This window comes from Cibotium barometz, chromosome 11 (assembly GCF_041138505.1).
Source record: "Cibotium barometz isolate CiBa-2024 chromosome 11, ASM4113850v1, whole genome shotgun sequence".
NCBI lineage: Eukaryota > Viridiplantae > Streptophyta > Polypodiopsida > Cyatheales > Cibotiaceae > Cibotium > Cibotium barometz.
The window spans coordinates 42,960,295-42,981,295 of record NC_141056.1 but is presented as its reverse complement, the minus strand read 5'-3'; the positions used below and the strand labels follow the sequence as shown (position 1 = coordinate 42,981,295).

At 43.9% G+C, this 21,001-nt stretch overlaps 1 protein-coding gene across 1 annotated transcript in view; it reads left to right on the top strand.

Annotated features, from left to right (window-relative positions):
• The window catches only part of LOC147634197 (histone-lysine N-methyltransferase family member SUVH9-like), a 50,417-nt gene extending 29,798 nt beyond the window's left edge, over positions 1 to 20,619 (top strand). The window contains exon 2 of the mRNA XM_086805356.1: positions 20,257 to 20,619. The gene's annotated coding sequence lies outside the window, so the exon portion shown is untranslated. The remainder of the gene's footprint in view (positions 1 to 20,256) is intronic.
• Positions 20,620 to 21,001: the final 382 nt, after the last annotated feature.

Here is a 21,001-nt window from a genome sequence, read left to right as displayed (position 1 = left end):
CTCATTATATTGGATGGTCCATAGTCGCTTCACCAGCACGTAGTCTCTCCTCACGGGATTTACAGCCGATGGTTCTTACTAGAGCCCAGCGGCGTCATCAGCAGCAAAAACCCCCAGAGCCTCGTTACCCTGTAGCCTCTACATCAGCATCTTCTCTCATGGCTGAAACTGTTGACATACCGGCTCCTCCAGAATGGCAACAAGCTTTGCAACAACTTCAGCAGCAGTTCCAACAGCAACTCTAGGAGTCCATGGCATCCTTGGCTCCACAGATCCAGCAGCTCCACACGGATCGCCACTCCCACAAGAGTGCAGTACCAGCAGCAGATGTTTCAGCAACAGTACCAGCAGACAAAGATGTCATTCCTTTCGAGGTAGAAGGCGATGACCTTAAAACTCTGTATCGTCTTTTACAAGCAAGTAAAACAAAGAAATTGGAATTAAACCCCCTGAATCTTATGGTGGTCAGCGCAATAGGCGCATCTTAGACCAATGTCTCTACAAACTGCGGTTATACTTTGAAACCATGACCCTTTCTGATTCCAAAAAGGTGATTTTTGCGGTATCCCTCCTCAAAGACACTGCTTTATTGTGGTGGCAACGACGACAGCACGTCGGAAAATCGGTTACAACGTGGGAAAAATTCGAGTGGGTCCTCCGTAAGCAGTTCATACCTCCCAATGCGGATTTCCAAGCCCGTACTCGCTTACGCCATTTGGACCAAAATGGTTCCTTGGCCTCTTATATCTTCTCCCAGTTCACCAACTTGATATTGGAGATTGACTCCTTGTTCCCAGCGGACGAACTCCATGCCTTTGTTGAAGGTCTTAACCCCACATTGTGTGCTGATGTTCAGAAATGTAATCCTGTCGATCTTGCCGATGCCATACGTTACGCCGAGCGCATTGCAGACATTAATTCTCGAAATTCGGCCTCTTCCGGTCGAGCTAATGCCTTTCAGAAAGCCAATGGGTCTCATATGAACCGAGATAGTCGGAGAGAATCTTTTGGCACTTCTACCTCCCGGCCTAATCCCCAATGGAATAATTCTCAACACCCTCGCCGATCAGAAGGATTGTCCTCTTTTCAGTCTCGACGTCCTTAGTCCTTCCAACCACGCAGTTCAGAACGTGGACGGGACCAAGGACGTGACCAATCTCGCAATCCTCGTCCTTCCACTGTCCCTTCTGGACGGGATCAACAAAAGACTGGATTGTGCACAATTTGCAATGGACCTCATCGTTGGTTTGAGTGCCTCCCAAAAGACCAACCCATCGACAGAATTCTAATGTTGAACCCTCCCCTTCCGAGGAGAAACCCCCAGTTGCTGATAAAGAAAAGCGTGAGGTTAATCACCATGTTATTGCACATGCTTCGGTGACCATCGCTACTGCCACAGTTCAATCTGTCTCTTCATCGTTACCCTAGCGGTCTACTCAGGTTTTGGTTCTTCAAGGTTCTATTTCCAATCACCCTATTCATGTGCTCATCGACAGTGGGTGTTCTCATAACTTTGTGGGAACCACCTTGACCCAGAGATTGAAGATTCGGACTCCTCAAAGTGTTGTTATTTATAAAGTAGAGCTTGCCGATGGTTCCACATCCTTGTGTAACACCGTTGCCAAACACCTCTCCTTTCAAATTCAGTACTATCGTGACAAATTGGATTTCCAAGTCATGTCTTTGGCACATTATGATACGATTCTTAGTCAAGAATGGTTGTATCAATATGATTCCATGATCAGTTTCCGGAACCATTCCATACAATGTGTTCAAAATGATATGCTTGTGGCACTCAAAGGCATCAGAGACCAACCCTCTACACCAACCCTTTCAGCTCTTCAAGCAAAACGGTGGGTGTGAAAGAGTGGTTGTTCCTCAGCACTTTTAATGGTCTATTCAGCCAAAGATCCTCCCGAGGACATGGATACCTGTTGTACCTCAAGCAACCTTTCTTTGCTCCATACTTGGATCTTTTTCCTCAGGAGCTTACTGCGGTTCTCCCACCTCGGCGACCAGTCGACCATGCTATTGATCTCCTTCCTGGCAGTGCTCCATCTGCTCGTGCTCCATATTGAGTTTCTTTTATGGAATCTCAAGAGATACAGCGACAACTTACTGAACTTTTGGAGAAAGGACATATTTGACCAAGCAAAAGCTCTTTTGGAGCTCCAGTACTTTTGGTGAAAAAGAAGGATAAGTCTATACGCTTTTGCATCGACTATCGTGTCTCTAATAAGTTGACTATCAAGAAAAAGTATTCTCATCCCGCATTGATGATCAATTGCTCCATGCAAAGGTCTTCTCCGAAATTGATCTTAAGTCTGGATATCATCAGATTCGCATTCGCGAAGGTGATGAATATAAGACGGCTTTTTGCACAAAATATGGTCATTATGAGTACCTGGTCATGCCATTCGGGTTAACCAATGCCCCTGCAACATTTATGAGCCTGATGAATGATCTTTTTCGTCCTTTTCTGGACAAGTTCGTTATTATCTATCTTGACGACATCTTGGTGTTCAGTCGTAATATGGAAGAACTCAAGGCACATCTTAAGATCGTTTTCCAGATGCTTCGTGACAATGCACATCTTAAGATCTAGGCAAAAGTGAATTCTTCAAAACATCCTTGGAGTACCTCGGACATGTTGTTTCAGTTGACTGTATTTATGTGGATCCGAAGAAAATACAGGTTATTGTCAATTGGCCAACTCCCATAAACATCCATGATGTTCGTTCTTTCTTGGGACTTGCCAACTTCTATCACACAAAGGTTCATCGATTTTCAGAAATAGCTGCTCCTCTCACAGAACTTTTAAAGTCCGCTCTTGCATTCCAGTGGACTGAAGCCGCAACTCAAGCTTTTGAAAGTTTAAAGATAGATTTGACCACAACTCCTGTCATGGCTATTCTTGACCCTACTCTCTCTTTTGATGTTTATACGGATACTTCCGATTTTGCCACTGGTGCCGTCTTGATGCAACAAGGACGTGCTATTGCATTTGACAGTCATAAGCACTTTGCGATTCAAGTAAGATACCCAGTATATGACAAGGAATTTTTGGCTATTGTTCATGCCTATCGTGCATGGAAACATTATCTCCTTGGTCCGGATTCAGTGGTGAAAACAGATCATCATTCTTTGAAATACATCTTCACGCAGCTAGTTATGAATGCTAGGCAAGCGCGTTGGGTCGAATTCTTAGCCAATTTTCATATGACAATTGAGTATGTTCCTGGTCTTACCAATGTGGTTGTAGATGCCCTCAATCGTATGCCGCCAGCTTCGGTCTTGGCTATTTCTACAGTTGAAATGGATATATCTCAAAGTTTCAAGGATCGTTATTTAAAGGATCGTGATTTTGGAAATGCATTTCGAATTCTCAATTCTCAGAATGCAACTCCTTCTGAATTGAAGATTTATGGAGCATATACATTAGTGGATGGTTTATTGTATTATCAGGATCGTATTTGTGTACCTCATGATACTCATGTTCGAAGAGTCTTGTTGAAAGAACATCACGAGGTCACTTATGCTGCACACCCAGGCATCAACAAGACATATCGTCTTTTGATGGCTACATACTATTGGCCTCAAATGAAGCAAGATGTTATTAAGTTTGTCACAGCATGTCTTTCGTGCCAACGTATGAAAACTAGCAGACAAGTTCCAGTTGGTCTTCTTCAACCACTTCCAGTTCCCAATGAATGCTGGGAAAGTATTAGTCTGGATTTTATCACTTCATTGCCACGTTCTTCTAAAGACAATACACAGATTCTTGTGGTGGTTGACAGATTTTCTAAGATGGCACATTTCATTCCGTGCAAGAAAGCAGCTTAGGCTTCGGATATTGCAATATTGTTCATACAGTATATCTTCAAACTTCATGGGTTGCCAAAATCTATAGTTTCTGATCGAGATCCAAAGTTTACAGGACATTTTTGGACTTCGATATTCAAGTCTCTTGGTACAAATTTACTTTTTAGCTCTGCTTATCATCCACAAATAGATGGACAAACAGAACGAGTTAATCAGATTCTGGAAGAAATGCTGTGTCATTATGTTTAGTCTCGATTAGCTTCATGGGAAGAATATTTACCTTTGGTGGAATGTGCTTATAATAATTCTTATCATTCAGCTATTGGAATGACACCTTTTCAAGCAGCTTATGGCCATACTCCCCTTGTTCTTGCCAACTTTGTTCTTCAACATAAAGTGGCTTTAGCAGACTAACTCATTCAAGAGATGCAAGATATTTTGTTACAGATTAAGGATAAGATGGTCAGCGTACAAGAGCAATATCAGCGCACAGCTAATAAGCATCGTCGTCACATTGAATTTCAAGGAGACTTGGTATTATTATACATTGCCCCTTATCGATACAAGACAGTGAAATTAGTCTTTCCAAAGCTTCACCCAAGATATTATGGACCCTTTTGTATTATTAAGAAGAACTCATCTCTCAGTTATAAGTTGGAATTATCGTCGCCTTGGGATAGAATTCATCCAACTTTCCATATTTCTTGGTTCAAGAAGTTTGTGGACGGTGATTTTTTAGTTTTAGATATTTTGGATTATGTTCTAGAAATCGAAGATGAACACATACTCTTAATTCTAGAGACAATTCTTGATGTCAGACAGAAAGAAACACGACATAAGCTCGCTCACTACATTATTTTTGGTTAAATGGAGAGATCTTGATGATTCTGACTCTACTTGGCAAATTGATGAAGACGTACAGGAATATCCAGAACTTCTTCGGGAATTCTTTCAAAGACAACCATCTCTTCTTAGCCGGAGTCTTATTTTAAGTTGGAGGGAATGTCACGATTGTGACTAACTCTCTTAATCTCTCTCTAATTACTCCTTAATCTCTCATTAACTGTAAAGACACATGTGAAGGGTCACACCCTTGCACATGGGTCACTATCAAAGGACATGTCTATTCATTAAAGACACACCCCTAAGTCCTAAGGACATAACCATTGATTGAAGAGCCACACCCCTTCACAGGGATGTGCCTCTTCAGTTGTACCTTTTCGGCCTCTATTTAAGAAAGGCCCCTGTCTCAATGCAATCACTTAGTCTTTTCCTGCAACATTTGTCTTATGTTTATTAATCAAGTCTTAATCATGTTAATAAAGCTATAAAAGCTTTGCACTTCTAATGACTTCTATATGCATGAAGGATTCTCTCCAAGTGGGTTAAGGGACTTGACTGATTGATTGACTCTCTAAGGTTGAGGAATGACCTACGTAGCTCGTGCCTAACATATCCTGGACTGAGGATTACAATGGGGTCACGGTGTAAGACAAATATCAAATCCTAAAGGGTTCTATTGCTGAACAGTGTTGCAGTGATGATGAGCCATCTTGGCACTATGCACTACAGTGCAGAGTGCAGAGTGCGTGTGACATTTCCTCCTGTTTAGCTTGGCGGCAGGTTCATGGCTTCCAAGTAGTCCGCCAACAACTAGAGGTCCTCTTGAAAGAACTCCTCGTCTAGCCAAACGGCTTCGTGGGTACCTCGATCTCGGAATTTCGTGTAGAACTGACGGAGTTTTCGACCAAAACCATACTTCAAATGATGAAGAAGGATCTGTGCAGGCTTAATGACTTTTGATTCGTCTACCACGTGTGTGGCTGCTGTTCATCTGAAACATCAAACACTTCTGGTTCAACATATGGTTTTAGCCAAGAAACATGAAAACATCATGCATTGTCCAGCTGTTGGGCAACTTCAACTTCATGGAGACATCACTTATCTTTTTAACTATAGGAAAGGGTCCAAAACTACGGAAAGAAAGCTTGGGACAACGTTTGTCCACTTGTTTCAATCTCTGTTTCATGATGCGTGAATAGACCCAATCTCCTTCCTTGAAGTGGACATCTCGTCTAGACTTATTTGCTTGTTTGCTATAAGCTTCCTGGGCTTGGTCAAGCGGTCTTTAACTGACTCCATGATTTCGGAAAATGCTTCCGTCGTTTTGTTAGCCTCAAGAGATGGAGACACCATTCTTGTCAAAAGAGAAGAGAAATGACGACTAAAGGCTGCCTCATACGGAGTCCGTCTGACATTGGATGAATGAGTATCGTTCAAGATGGCTTGGATCAACGGAAGATAAAGTTTCCATTTGGATTGCTGGTCATGACAGCATGACTTGAGAACATCAAAGGCCTACTGGTTATAGATTTCTGTCTGTGGATGGAATGCACTACACAACTGTAACTTGGTCCCAAAGTTCTCGAATGATACCCTCCAAAAATGTGAGGTGAACTTGGAAACCACAAATGGGGTACCAATGCTTGAGCAAAAGGCGTGCTACGTCCTGAGCTGTGGCCGTATGCTTGCATGGGACGAGCATGCATAACTTAATGAAGTGATCCACAATGGTAAAACACTGAGTTTTCCGGTTGATGCTGGTAGAGGCACTACAAAGTCCATAGAAATGTCGATGAAAGGTTCGTCAGGGATAGGCAAAGGTTGAAGTAACCCGATCTTTTTCGTATGTGGAACCTTAACTTTTTGACAAATCTTACATGCTTGAACATGTGAATAAACATCACGCCTCATTTTTGGCCAATAAAAGGACCGTTTCAATTATTGAGGGTACTGTTGATACCTCTATGTTCTCCAACTAAGGAGTCACGGGCATCATGGAGAAGGGCTGCTCGCTTTTCCCGAATGACACAGAGGTGGTTCTTGTATAACAACCAACCGTTCTGCACTGAGTAATGGACAGGCTAAGAGGTGAGGGCCAAACTGTATTGAGTACCAAACTCAGGGGAATCGATATACTGACCTTTCATGCTATCCAAGTCTTTCCCAGTGATTTCGAGAATGGTAGACTCCTGCATGGTTTGGATGTTGGTCTTTCGACTATAAGAGCATCTGCGACTGGGTTATGCTTACTAGGGATGTACTCGATTATTCCTCCAAATTGTTGGAAGATCTGACTCTATCTGGCTTGCTGATCACTCCACTGGGTACTTGGCATGGTTTGAAGCCACTTAAGTGCTTGGTGGTCTGTTTTGACTATGAAAACTTGTCCATAAACAAAAGGCTTCTAATGTTTGAGCGTTGTGATCACACCCAAAAGCTCTTTGTTATAAACCGAATAATTCTTTTCGACGACATCCAACTTTCTACTATAGTAGGTCACGGGTCTATTGTCGTGTTGAAGAACTACACCTATGGCTACATTGTTGGCATTGGTGATGACCTCAAAAGGTTCATCCCAAGATGCTAACTTCAAAACAGGCGCTTTTGAGGTTGCTTTTTGGAGTGCACGGAATGCATCAAGCGCCTTGCTTGTAACTGTGACTGTTTGTTTATGAGTCTCCACCCCCTTGAGCAAGTAGGTGAGAGGTGCTGCAAGGTTGGAAAACTAGTGAACATGAGTGCTGTAGGCTTGGCAAAGACCTACGAAAGAATGGATCTCTTGGGCGGTCTGAGGGATGTCCCAGAACCTTTGAGGGGTCCAATCGAATCGCAACGGAACCGATGATATAGCCGTCGAAGATAGACTTTTTGGTGTTTATGTAGAGCCTGTTATCTCGCAAAAGTTGCGGCATGAAAGGACTAAAACTTGTACTCGTATGCTTAGTACTGTTATATGCAAATTCTAACATAGGAAGATAATCCTTCCACGAACTTTGTCTTTTGGATACATATGCTTGAAGCATATTCTCCAAAATCTGATTCACTCTTTTTGTCTGGCCATCAGATTGAGGATGATATGAGGAACTAAAGTTGTTTCCAACTTCTCAAAAACAAGTTTTCAAAAATCACTCGTAAACTTAGAGTCCCTATCACTGACTATGTCCTGCGGTAACCTGTATAGTCTAAACAATTGCTTTTGATAAACTGCCTTGCTAATTGCGTAGCTGTAATAGTCTTTCGGGTCGAAAAAAATCTAGCCATTTTTGTCAAGCGATCTACCACAACCCAAATAGAATCGTGGCCTTGATGCGTTCTTGGCAATCCAGTAATAAAATCCATGGAAATACTTTCCCATTTATTACCTGGGATTTGCAAAGGATGCAACAACCCAGCCTGTCTAAAGCGTTCAGCTTTATTTGCTTGACAAATTTGGACACTTGAGAACATAATCTTCTACATACCCTTTCATCTTTGGCCAATAAAAAGTGTGTTTCACTAATGATAATGTTCTGTGTATCCCAGGGTGTCTAGCAGAAGGGGCATTGTGACACTCCTTAAGAATCATGGACCTAATGTCCGGGATCTGTGGTACACAAATTTTGTCATTACGGAATAGTAAACCATTCTGAATCATCCACTGGCCTCATGCAGCCTGAATGGTAGGCTGTTCAGTCATCGAGTCTTGGTCAATCAATGAACTCCCGTCCTGGATCTTCTGCCAAAATGGACCAAAATAACTATCAGTCCTGCAAAGTCCTCTCAATGACTGAAATAAGTCAGTAGAAATCTCGGTGAATGACAAAGTATTCACCTCTCTAATTCGACCAAGCGCATCTGCAACACTATTCATGGACCCTTTTCGATAACGAATCTCAAAATCAAAATCTTGCATTAACTCAGCCCAACGAGCTTTCCTTCCTCTCAAATCATCCGCATCACACACATACTTGATTGATTGATGATCAGTCAATACCACAAACTTGGTGACCGTGGGGGCTGCCGGCGCTTTTGTTTCTGCCTGTGCCTGCCTGCCTGCGTAGGCGTGGCCCGTGCGTAGGCCTGGCCACAAGCCTGCGTAGGCCTGGCCGACTGCCAGCCTGGCCGCCTACACGCCTTCGCCTACAACAGCCGGTAGCAACGCTTGTTTCCGGCCAGCAGTACTCGACCAGCTGTCATGTGCATCACAATGCCATGGACATTTCTAGGGCTAAATCCAGAAAGGGCAAGCAGATAAAGACTATAGAAGATGGAGCAGGACTTGGAGCAAAGCATGGGTTAGAGGGGCTGTCGGCTGCAGGACAGAGGGTGCTGGCTGCCAGAAGAGAGCTGTCGGCTGACGTCAGCAAGGTGTAGGCAGCATGCGCATCAAGATCAAGGAAGAACCCCCAGTCGGCTGAATTAATAGAGAATTTAATGCATTAATACTGGCCGACCAGCAGTCGGCCAGCTCCCACCTTGTCCAAGACCCTATAAAAGCCACCAAGTGCTCAATGTTTTAGTCATTCCACCCACTAGGGGTGTGAGTCAATAGGAGGTCCCATAGGGGACAGAATTTAGGGTTAGGAACCTTTTTATGAAGGCAGCCCATGGCTGCAAAGATCTGTACCTTTTTTGTACATAGTATATACTGAAATTCCAGCACTTCTCACTCTCTCTCTCTACTCTCTTTCTACCTGCGTTTTTGCATCAGATGGTGCGTTTTGCATCAGAAGGTTTTCAAGAGTGTTTAGGGCTGAAAGAAGACTACCCAGAGCTTCCGCGTGTTACATTGGTATCAGAGCATCAGGCTCAGCAAAGCTAAACACTGATTCAGTCCCAGATGATGGTGTACAGGTCCAAGGTACAGGAAAGTACACGGATTCGAAGCCCAAGGCGGGAACACAGATCGGGAAGAACTCCCAGGAGGTTTGTTGGTGGTGTTCCACAGTGCCAGATGGGGATGGCAGTTCCGTGAGCCAGATAGGTTCTAAGGGAACGGTCCCAAGGGAGGTTGATCCTCCAAGGGTGATGTGAGAGTGCCAGACTCAGTTCCAGGAACGAAGACCAAGACGGTGTTCAGAGCCAGGGCAGGAATGGATTGTGGACTAGAGGAAGACCAGATGCATAGATCTTCATCAGAGACAGAGTGGTTTGGAGAACAGATCGGATTTTCAGAGAAAAAGGTTTGCCAGGGATGGAAGATGACAGAGGGACTTCAGGAAAGGATTGGGATGATGACAGTCATCCAAGAGCAGGGTGGATTCCCGTCATCAAGTTTAGCAGAGGGGGATGTCATGTGCATCACAATGCCATGGACATTTCTAGGGCTAAATCCAGAAAGGGCAAGCAGATAAAGACTATAGAAGATGGAGCAGGACTTGGAGCAAAGCATGGGTCAGAGGGGCTGTCGGCTGCAGGACAGAGGGTGCTGGCTGCCAGAAGAGAGCTGTCGGCTGACGTCAGCAAGGTGTAGGCAGCATGCGCATCAAGATCAAGGAAGAACCCCCAGTCGGCTGAATTAATAGAGAATTTAATGCATTAATACTGGCCGACCAGCAGTCGGCCAGCTCCCACCTTGTCCAAGACCCTATAAAAGCCACCAAGTGCTCAATGTTTTAGTCATTCCACCCACTAGGGGTGTGAGTCAATAGGAGGTCCCATAGGGGACAGAATTTAGGGTTAGGAACCTTTTTATGAAGGCAGCCCATGGCTGCAAAGATCTGTACCTTTTTTGTACATAGTATATACTGAAATTCCAGCACTTCTCACTCTCTCTCTCTACTCTCTTTCTACCTGCGTTTTTGCATCAGATGGTGCGTTTTGCATCAGAAGGTTTTCAAGAGTGTTTAGGGCTGAAAGAAGACTACCCAGAGCTTCCGCGTGTTACACCAGCACCTGCAATCAGCATCGCCAACAATCTCTTCTTGCGCTCTCTCTCTCTCTCTCTCTCGTTCAGCCAAAAGCAAACTTGCTTTTTCTTTGTTTTCTCTCACAACTTGTTCATGCGACTGCACAAACACCTTCAGCCTTGTTCTTGCAAAGCAAACAACCTTGCTAACCACCTACACCCTCATCACGAGTTTCTTTGATGAAAAAAGCACATACTAATCTGAAAAAACAGCAGTATGCATAAACAAAACAGCAAGCTTCTTGAACACATACCTTTCTTCGACCTCATCTTCTCTACCTACCGACTTGCTCGTTCACGAGGCACGCTCTGATACCACTTTCAAATCCCCACCAGATCTCCTCGTAGAACGCTCCTTGTTCGAGACTCGAAACTTGCAAACAAACAAATAAACAAGAAGGGGGTGCAGGCCTGACTCACCACCCAACCATGACAGCCGTGGGCAAGCCCACAATCTTGGCTGTCCCCACCGAGCCACGAGCTGAGCTAACTAGGTTGACGTACCGACCAATCTCTACCTTGCGACGTCCCATACTGCCCCGAAGCTACCCTCGTGGGCCTCGAGATTGCTGTCGGCCTCGACTGCGTAAAGCAGGTGCACGTTTGCACTAGATCCAGGCTCCAGACCATAGAGCTCTCACAAATCTCGCGAGACTCTATATGACTAATGACTAACCTTGGCCACCCTTTTATAGGCTCTTGGCCGGTCATCGGGCGTCCACACTTCGGTGCCCGCCCGTCCATACTTGGGTGCCCGCCCGTTAGTCTATCCCTAACTCAGCTCGCCAATTAGCCTGCCTAGCTCCAAGCTTCCCCAAACCTCGAAGCTAGTCTTGTGTGCGTGTAGCACACGGTAGATACACACTGTGCACATGACAATACGTGTCCTTCTTTTGGACAAATAGGATGGGTGCAACAAATGGTGAGGAAGATGGCCGAACGAATCCGGCTCGAAGGAGCTTAGATAACTGCTTTTCTAGCTTGTCCTCTAAAGTCTTAGAAAGATGATAAGGGAACTTGCGAGATCCAAGGACCAAATCGATATGATGGTCCTCAAGATGGGATGGGGGGGAGACTGGGCGGGAGATCGTCCCTAAGCATAATGTCCCGATGTCTAGACAAGAGGTCTGCTAACTGTGGGATTGGAGATGAAGATGAGATAGTTGCTACTGATGAGGTAGAGGCTGTTTGAGCATGAACATAAAGCAATGCTCCTTCCGCTTCCTTGCAGATAGCTCGTTGGGCTTGGAGATGAGAAATCAATGGGATGCCAAGAATACTTCTATTCCCACGAATCATGACCGGCTTCGAAAAACCTTTACAGATAGTAAAAGTGTCCTGTCCCCAATCGGGAATAGGCTCATACTGACGAAACCACTGGATTCCTAAGATCATGTCACACCCCAGAAGAGGCGAGACAATGAAATGTCATTGGAATGAGGCCTTCTAAACTACAAAGGCAAACTGCTGTGCCTTTTGAGATATGTGGGTGCGGAGACCAAGTGTGAATCCATATTCAGGGGTCTTCTTGTTTTTCACAGGCAAAGCGCGTTATATTTATGCGAGAGTGGGACCATGGCATTTTCTTTTCCTCTAGTCCCACAGGTCTTGCATGGCATCATGATGCTCCTCAGTGTTTGAAATCACCTTACATATTGGGGTGATTCTATTCTTTTCCGGCTTATAGCTGTGATTGTTGTATGTCTTTTTCATACTTAATAGAAGTCTCTTTCTTGAATTAAAAAAAAAAAGATGATATGGCACTAATGTACAGCTCATTTTGGTAGCCAACTGGGGAGAGATGACGTCCTTAGAAGTGCCCATGTCAAATAGGACTACAAACTGCTGGCCCTTGGCAAAGCCATAAGCTCGGATGAAGCTTTTCTGTGCGGCAGCGCTCTCACCCTCTTGCTTAGCATCAAATACCACAGATGACTTTGCCATTTTTGGCAATCCTTCTTACCATGCCCAATGGTATGATAGAAAAAACATCTGTTGTCACGACCCTGTGTTTTTCCCTGGACAGTATGCAGGTGTGCACGGGGACATGGTGGACAGTGTGAATGGCATCGGTTTGGAAGTCAAAAAGGACTCAAGGTTTTAAAAAAGGTCCCCTTTTACACAACCCCATGTGCGGGAATGGGACAAAAGGTTTTAAAAACCTTTAAAGACTTGATAATACCCTTTATGAAAGTAAACATGGCCCATATGCTATTGTTGGGGCCACGTGTGTGCTTTTTCTAGGAAGGGACTGGCGGGCTGCTTTATGCGCCTCATTTTTTTTGGTGGAAAAACAAGGGGAATATACAGGCGCTTGGGCTTTCTCTCTCTCACACACTTGGAAAGGGGGCGAGCAGATGGCATGGTGGCTAGGCGCCTCTTGATTGGTGAAAAAGCAGAGCGCTGGACTGCAGAAAACAGAGCGCTGGACAGCACTTACAGGCGGGCTGGCTGGACTGCAGAAAGCAGAGGGTTGGATGCGCTTCTCTATTGGCTGAACAGCAGGAGACGGGCTGCAGCAGAGAAGTGTGTATGTGTGTGTTCTTCCTGGTCGGCAAGGCACAAAAATTACCTACAACTGTGCTAATCAAGCGAGGTAGAATGCCCAAAAGATCAAAGCAAAGCCGCATGCCCAAGGTTGACATGGCATGGTAATCTAGAATTTCATCTCCAAGCCATGCATGCTCTTCAAGGCTTCATCACTTCTTTCTTCCGACATCACCATGCTTCTTCCCACAAAAGGGTCAATCAGCCCACTAACACTTCAAAAGAGGCTCAAGGATCACGCAAATCCATTTGGCCATGTTTTCCATCAAGCAACCCATAGCCCACGGTTAACCAGACTGAATTTGTTAAGAGCCTACAAAGGGTACGACCAACCCATCATGACTCAAGTGCATGCCATATAGCTTATCTGAAATTCTTCTATTATAATGGACAACCTAGCCTCGTTCACAACTACCTTCTCGGCCTACCTCGTTATACATCACCTCGGAGTAGAGCGATGGTATCTGTAGTAGGCAGAAGAGCAAGGACTCCTTCGGGGGAGACGTCTTCCTCTGCTGATGTGTACTCTTCTCTCTAGACATGTTACTGAAGTCGGTGGTTGTGTCGGAAGCGAAGTTTGACCATCCATGGATGCTCTCATGCTAGGATGCGGTGTGTGTGGACAAGTTGAATCTGATATCAATGTAACATGTAGCGGAATTATGCGTAATGAAGGATCCTGTCACACAAAGTCTCACACCGCCTTCTTTATCTTGAGTTTCGCGAGTCTTTAGCAATCCACTTTTAGTACTTCAAACTTTAAGAGAGAGAGAGAGAGAGAGAGAGAGAGAGAGTTCTGTACACCTTATTGGGTCCCAAATTACCCACTGAAGGGCCCCCTCCTATTGCTAGGAGTATTTGCTTTATTATCTCTGAAGAGAATGACCGAGGGAGTGACTTTGGAATGTAGATAAGGCAAACACAAGACCTCTGACAGACCAAGAGTCGGGCTGAAGTGTACACGGCTGTAGAAGCACTGATGATGACCGATCTCAAGCCTGTGCACTCTTCCAATGGAATGTAGGAAGGCTGCAAATCTGAGGCTGAGAGAAGGGGCTGATTGGGACTGTTCTAGGCTGTGAATGTATGCTGAAAATGAATGTATGAATGCGTTTTACCTTCACCGGAAGGGCTGTAGCAAAACGATGATATGATGAATGCTGAAAACTGTGTGAATGCTGAAAATGCAAGGTATTGTAGTGGCTGAATGCTGAAGGTGCTGCGTTTTGATGAAGATATACCGAATGCTCAATTGTGGATGCTCCTTGTGCTGAAGAAAGAAACGCTTGATTGCTGATGATTGAATGATATGAATGAATGCAATGCTAGGCTATTTATATGCCTCTCATGATCAGGTCGGCTGGCTGAAAGCTGGCCGACTGCATCATGTCTTGCATTATATGGATAATGTTGATAATAATATGGTAAAATACCAGATAAATGATATAAAATATAGGAAAAATACTGGATGATATTCTGAGTCTTCTGCAATGATCTAGATGGTCTATATGCATATGGAATGAATGATATGCAAAATGCAGACATGATCTGAAGCAAATCCTAAGGCTTCTACTGACTTCTATATGCATGAATGATTCTCTGTAAGTGGGTTAAGGGACTTGACTGACTGATTGACTCTCTAAGGTTTAGGAATGACCTACATAGCTCGTGCCTAACATATCCTGGATTGAGGATTACAATGGGGTCACGACATACGACAAATATCAAATCCTAAAGGGTTCTACTGCTCTACAGTGTTGCACTGATAATGAGTCATCTTGTCACCATGCACTACAGTGCAGAGTGTAACTTGGTTGAACACAATGCTAATCAATTCACTTAAATACACTAAGATTTGATGGACACTTGCTCAAAATACAAGAAGTAAATTGCTGAATTGACAAGAGACACACAATGAGCCGGAACGGCCGACCCCTCCCTCAAATAAAGTATATTGATCTTGGGAGAATCAAGTACATAGTGTCATGGGCATTTCTGACCAGATTTCCATACCAATGCATATGAATACATTATTTCAAACAAGTGGTGGTCGATGTAGACTTGCAACCCACACTACCCTCTCAAGTGCCCATGTTCTCTACCATCTGCTCTCTATTGTTCCACCAACACATGGTAGCAACAATCTGCAAGAGAGCACGTAGGACAAGAGAACACTACACAGGGTATGTGATCTTGTAATCCGGTTCCTCCCTCCTGCCACTTGCTCCCATATTTAAGCATAAAAGCTTACCAATAGCAAGCAGAGTCGATGACAACGGAAGTCTTGGAGTGTTGGGATCTTTGATTTGTCGCCTTTCTTCGCGACAAAAGTCTTCAAGAGGATGAAGGGAACCTTGGGAAAGCTTCCCCTATGGTTCAACTTGAGAAAGGAGAGCTGAAATTAGGGTTTTCAGCAAAAAGACCAGAAATTACAGCAATAAAGCGAGTTGTTTTGTTGAATTTCAGTCATTGGGAGTGTGTAGGAGAGTGATTAGCATCCGTAAACACTCTAGGAAGCTTGAAAATCACCTTAGCAAGCTTGGAAATGGAGTTGGGAAGGAGAATGTGCAGAAAATGCAGCCCCTATAGCCCCAAACTCTAGAGAGAGGAAGAGGAGTGAGGTGGTGAGTTGTCCAGTGTAGGTGGCAAGCAGGTGCTTTGTGGAGTAAGCTAGAGTGGACACATGGCTGGTTACTCCCTTTGTACAAAGGGAATAAGGTCTGGGCGGTGGACATTGGGTTATGTTCACCTCGGGACATCAGTGTGTGTGAACACCGGGTTGGTCATAATTTATAAGTGAGTTTTGGTCGCCCAAAACTTAATGAAGTGTGTACACACTCACTTATAAATTAGTACTAACTCCTAAGGCCAAGTTTATGACCAATACGTACGACCTGTCACATGCCACATAACCATGTCAGCAGACAATTTCACAAGCATGATTCGCGGGCGGGCGTCCCCTTACTCGGAACTACACATTGGTCAAGCAAGCATGAAAACAGCATGCAATTTCAATTGCAAGCAAGCACATAAAGATGCTATGCAATGCAGCATTGGTATGGACAATTCCCGTTCATGAGACTATACCAAAATAGACGTGCTCCAGGCAAGTACACGAGGTACTAGACCCAATGGAACACCAATCCACCAAGCATTTCCGGGCATGTACACGGAGGCACAAGTCCCAACGAAAAGCCAAGTCTACAGTATCACATGAGTGGCATCAATCCCCGGCATAAACAACTGCCATGGACACCAGCCCAATGTATATACATGATAAGAAAGCACACGGGTGGACCAATTGGGTGGCCAAATGGTGACACAGAGCGCATGTGATACTTTCCCCTCTAGTAGAGGGTACCATGGCCTTCACACCCACGAGGAGCAGACATAGGTGGAAGGAGAGTTGCTTGAGTATGTAGCGAGAATGAAATTTCTTGATACCTTCTTGCTTTGTATGCATGCTCGTAATGCTTTATCTGAACAACTTGGACCAAAATCGTCCTTGATTACCCGAACTTGTGGTAGACTGATCTAAAGGAGTAGATCTGGACCATTGTAGGGGTGCTGTGAGGGAGGGGACGCAAGAGTGGTTGATCTCTTTGACGGAGATATACACCTTGGAGACGTATACCTTGGTGTCCCATCTGGTACACGATATCATACATATTATTGTTTAGGATATTTTAGTGGGTCTAGTCGTAGATGGGTGTTTTTCTTTTGGGTAAAATCCTTGAACTATAGAGAAGAATTTATGGTAGAGGCAATTGACTTGGGAGACGAGAGAGCCTTCTTTGGTTGGTCTTGCCAAGGTAACATTGAGTTTGTTTAGATGAACTCTTGGATGCGGGTGTTTTTCTTTTGGGTAAAATCCTTGAACTATAGAGAAGAATTTATGGTAGAGGCAATTGACTTGGGAGATGAGAGAGCCTTCTTTGGTTAGTCTTGCCAAGGTAACGTTTAGTTTGTTTAGATGAACTCTTGGATGCAGATGTACTTTGGTGTGTTGCAAAAGTGGGAACCCACATCTTATGTGGGGATCCTAGTGATTGGAGGCTACCTGGTGTGATCCAATAGAGGATGCGAAGGTTCGATAGCATGTCTTCGATAGTGCTATGTATACTATGCACTTACCTAATTTTATTTTGCCGATAGAGTTGTCATGATCGATATTTCCTTCGTGCATCTAGGAATAACATTGGTTAGACTCAGATAGGCGTCGATTGGGATGCCTCGATGAAGGAATTTGCAAGCATTTGCTTCGATTGCAATCCATGTATCACAATTGAGTGCTAGTTACGAGATTTGTGACTAGTAGTTACTTATTACTTTCTTGTATGATCATTGGTCTTACCTACTTTGAGTCATCCAATAATAACTTTAGACCATGTATCGATCGAGCACATTTCTTGGATGTAGTGCATGAGATCTTAGGGATGGTTTATTCAATCATCTTTTGATAGAGAGTTTCCGGCTTTAAGCTAGGGATTCAGTGTAGCTTCATGTGGGTGGTTATTTTCTGATGAATTTGACTCACGAGGGAAGCATGTCTCTTGACTTTTGTCGAGAAGATTACATTGATGACATTTCTCTATGAACATGGATAACTTATTGTTGTCAGCATGGTGAGGATGGGCCGTTGTGTCATATTTTCCTTGAGGTGCACTAGGTTTACTGGTGATTATACAGATACTTTTACATTGTGCAGATTTTGGTTCTATAGAGTAGATATCTCTTTATAGACCTAGATTCTTATGGAGTTGGATCGGTACTAGGTTTTAGTATCAAAGATGTTACCCGAGGGAAACATGATATGCAAATGTGTGATATACACAACATTGACTTAGCCATTGGCTTGGGGGTGGTTCGAAGCATAGAACCGACGGTTGGGGGGTGAGCTAACCTGCACCCCTATTAGGGGGTTTGTACTAATCACTTGTGTTTTGTGCGACGGTTGGGCGGTGAGCTAGCCTGCACCCCTCTTAGGGGGTTTGTACTAATCACTTGTGTTTTGTGTTTAGGAGATCGATGTATTTGGAGTTTTGGCACAGGAAGATAAGCTTGACGGAAGCAATTACTCCCTATGGAGCTTTATAATTAGGAATCTCTTGGTTGCCAAGGGCTTATGGGCTTGGTGTGTGGTGACGATGCTCATCCATCCACCATACAAACTGTCACTCCTCCCAGGAATGGTGCTCAGCGGGTAATTGGAATAGAACAAGAGCCAACAGCAACATCAGCATCTATGCAAGAACAAAGGAGATGGGATGCAGATGTCTCTCTTTGCCCTCTCAACGAAGAGGTCTATTATACCTCATTAGGTGATGCAAGACCGCAAAACAAGCTTGGGATACTTTGGAAGCCGCATATTAGACACGAAATGAGGCTAGAGTTGCATACTTGAAAAGGCAGCTAGACATTTGACATTCTCTCCATGAATGAGGGGGATGCTATGACAGCACTTTATTAAGGTCAAGGACCTTAGAGAGTAGTTGCTCACACGTCACTCCACCCTCAATCTGTCTATGAGAGGAAACCCAACCTCTCACATTTGAGTTGGTGGGTCTACTTTTGCAGGAGGAATAAATGAGGATAAACATTTCTGGTATGCGTGGTAGTGATTAGGCTTTTGCCTTAAAAGACAAGGGCAAGGGTAAGGCAACAAAACAGGGTGGAAATCAGCCCAAAGACAGCCATCTGCGAAGTCTGAAGCTTCAGACAAAGGGGATGCTATCAAGCCCATGAAGAAAAGCAAATGCCTCTTTTGCCATAAGCTGGGGCGTTACATAAATGAATACATGAAAAGGCTTGCTAAGGAGGAAAAGAAAGACTCTGGCACCGTGGTTGCGGATGCCTTAAATCAAAAGAAGAGCAATTTGCTAACTTGGTTGAGGATGACTGGACAATTTTGGTCACATGTATTGGTTACACTTCTTGTCGGGATATGTCTCTTTGTGCATCAAACTAACATGATGTTGTGTGGTGTTTTGATAGTGGTGCCTCACAGCACATTATCTCAAAAGAGGAGAGGTATTTAGGAGTTTGGAACATGCACCAGTTGGATGTCGTGTTTCATGTGCATATCATTCCTCTCATTGCTGCAATTAGGAGAAATTTGTCCTCAAGATAAAAAGAAATATGCTTTTAGTTTCTACAAAACAAGGTCTGGTTGTGGAATTTGCAGACGAGAAGTGTTTGGTAAAAGATCCTATAAGGGGTTATGAGATCCTGACCCTACAGGGGTTATTAGATTTCACTTCTGGGACATTATGTAATGGCTTGTATAAGCTGGAAAGCTATGAGAAGCACGAACACAATGCACATGGAGTTACTCCTGCCATGGATGCTGCAGAGTTATGGCATACTCGCTTTGGGTATGTAAACATTGGCAGTTTGATGCTTTTGCAGAAGCATCAAGTGGTAGAAAACATATCAGTAAGGGCTGTTTAGAAATTACAGATTTATACACAGTGATGTATATGATCCAATGAGGAACAATCCCAAAAGGTCCTTTTTAGCTGCGTGCACAGCTTGATCTTGTGCTTGGATACGAGGACAATCCACCTTGGTCTTCTGTTTCGAGTGCCATGGGTGCCATTTCCAGTGGATGTTAATTGCCTCGCACCTTAAAGATGTGTAAATTTAGGGCCAATCTGGCTGCGCTTGGAAGATGGAAATGTGATGCTGATGACCTAGCCTGGCGATTTGAGCATGACTTGAGATGGGAGGCTTATGACTGGGTTGCAACAGAAGCAATGTTGTCAACAAAACCCTGAGACATCATCCATGGGGTTGCTAGGCCCCACAACTGGTGTGATGGAGGGTATCCTGTGAGAGGTTCTTTCATGTCATGCTGGGTTCAAGCAGGTACTTGCATGGCGTCCAAGAAAAGACTTTCTTTATTGGTGTATTTTTAATCAAAGGGTGCAGTATTTTATAGAGCAGCAACCATCACATCACTAATGCTTTTATATCAAGCAAAATGGTTTACATTTTATCTATATGGATTTGTCTTGCTCTTTGCTGTGTAAAAAAAGGTTTTTGTTTTGTCTAAGCTACCTAAAAGCAGTGAATTGGGTGCCTTGCTTCCCATTAAAGAATGGAATGAATCATGATTTTGTTGTTCTAATCAATATATCCATGGATTTTGGTAACAGGTGATTGCCACCGATCAATTTGAAAACAATTCGGCGTCTTCCATTTTGAGGATGAGGAGGACGCTCCCATGAGTTGGGAAAGTCCTCCCACTTAGACGGGGTCATGTGGCTTAAGAGGGGCGTGTACAGTGAAAAGGGTAAGCTGGGTGTTGTAAATATTGGTGCTCGCCATTTGGAGGTGGGAACCAGCACACATGGAAGGCCCCAAATGCTAAAGCTGTATAGCCTTTTATTTTGAAAATGTTAAGTTGTGTTGATGCACAAGCCCATACAGTCTGAGTTGTGCTGCTGAATTTTGTGATGTAGGAGGTTCTTACTTACCGTTCTGAATACACATGCATCGTTGAATTCAATGAACGTAAACTCTTGTACTGGTTCGTTCTTCTCTCACATTGCACTTTTAAGAACCTCCACAGCTTTCCATTATTTCATAAACTCTTGTACTGGTTCGTTCTTCTCTCACATTGCACTTTTAAGAACATCCGAGGCTTGCTATTATCTCTTACATGGATTGCTATTATTTACTTTTTTTGTATGGTTAGCTTGAATTCATTAGATTCTCACCTGCCTTTAATTTTTTTTAACACAGTTTTTAGACATGCCTTACATTGTTGCTTGTTTGTAAGCTTGGTACAATTGTGCTGCAAATCAACTCCTGTGTATTTGGAGGGCTCAAAGAAGCTTCATTACCAGGCAAGCAATGGCCTGTGAACTTTCTTTTTTTGGGTAGTGCATGTAAGTATTT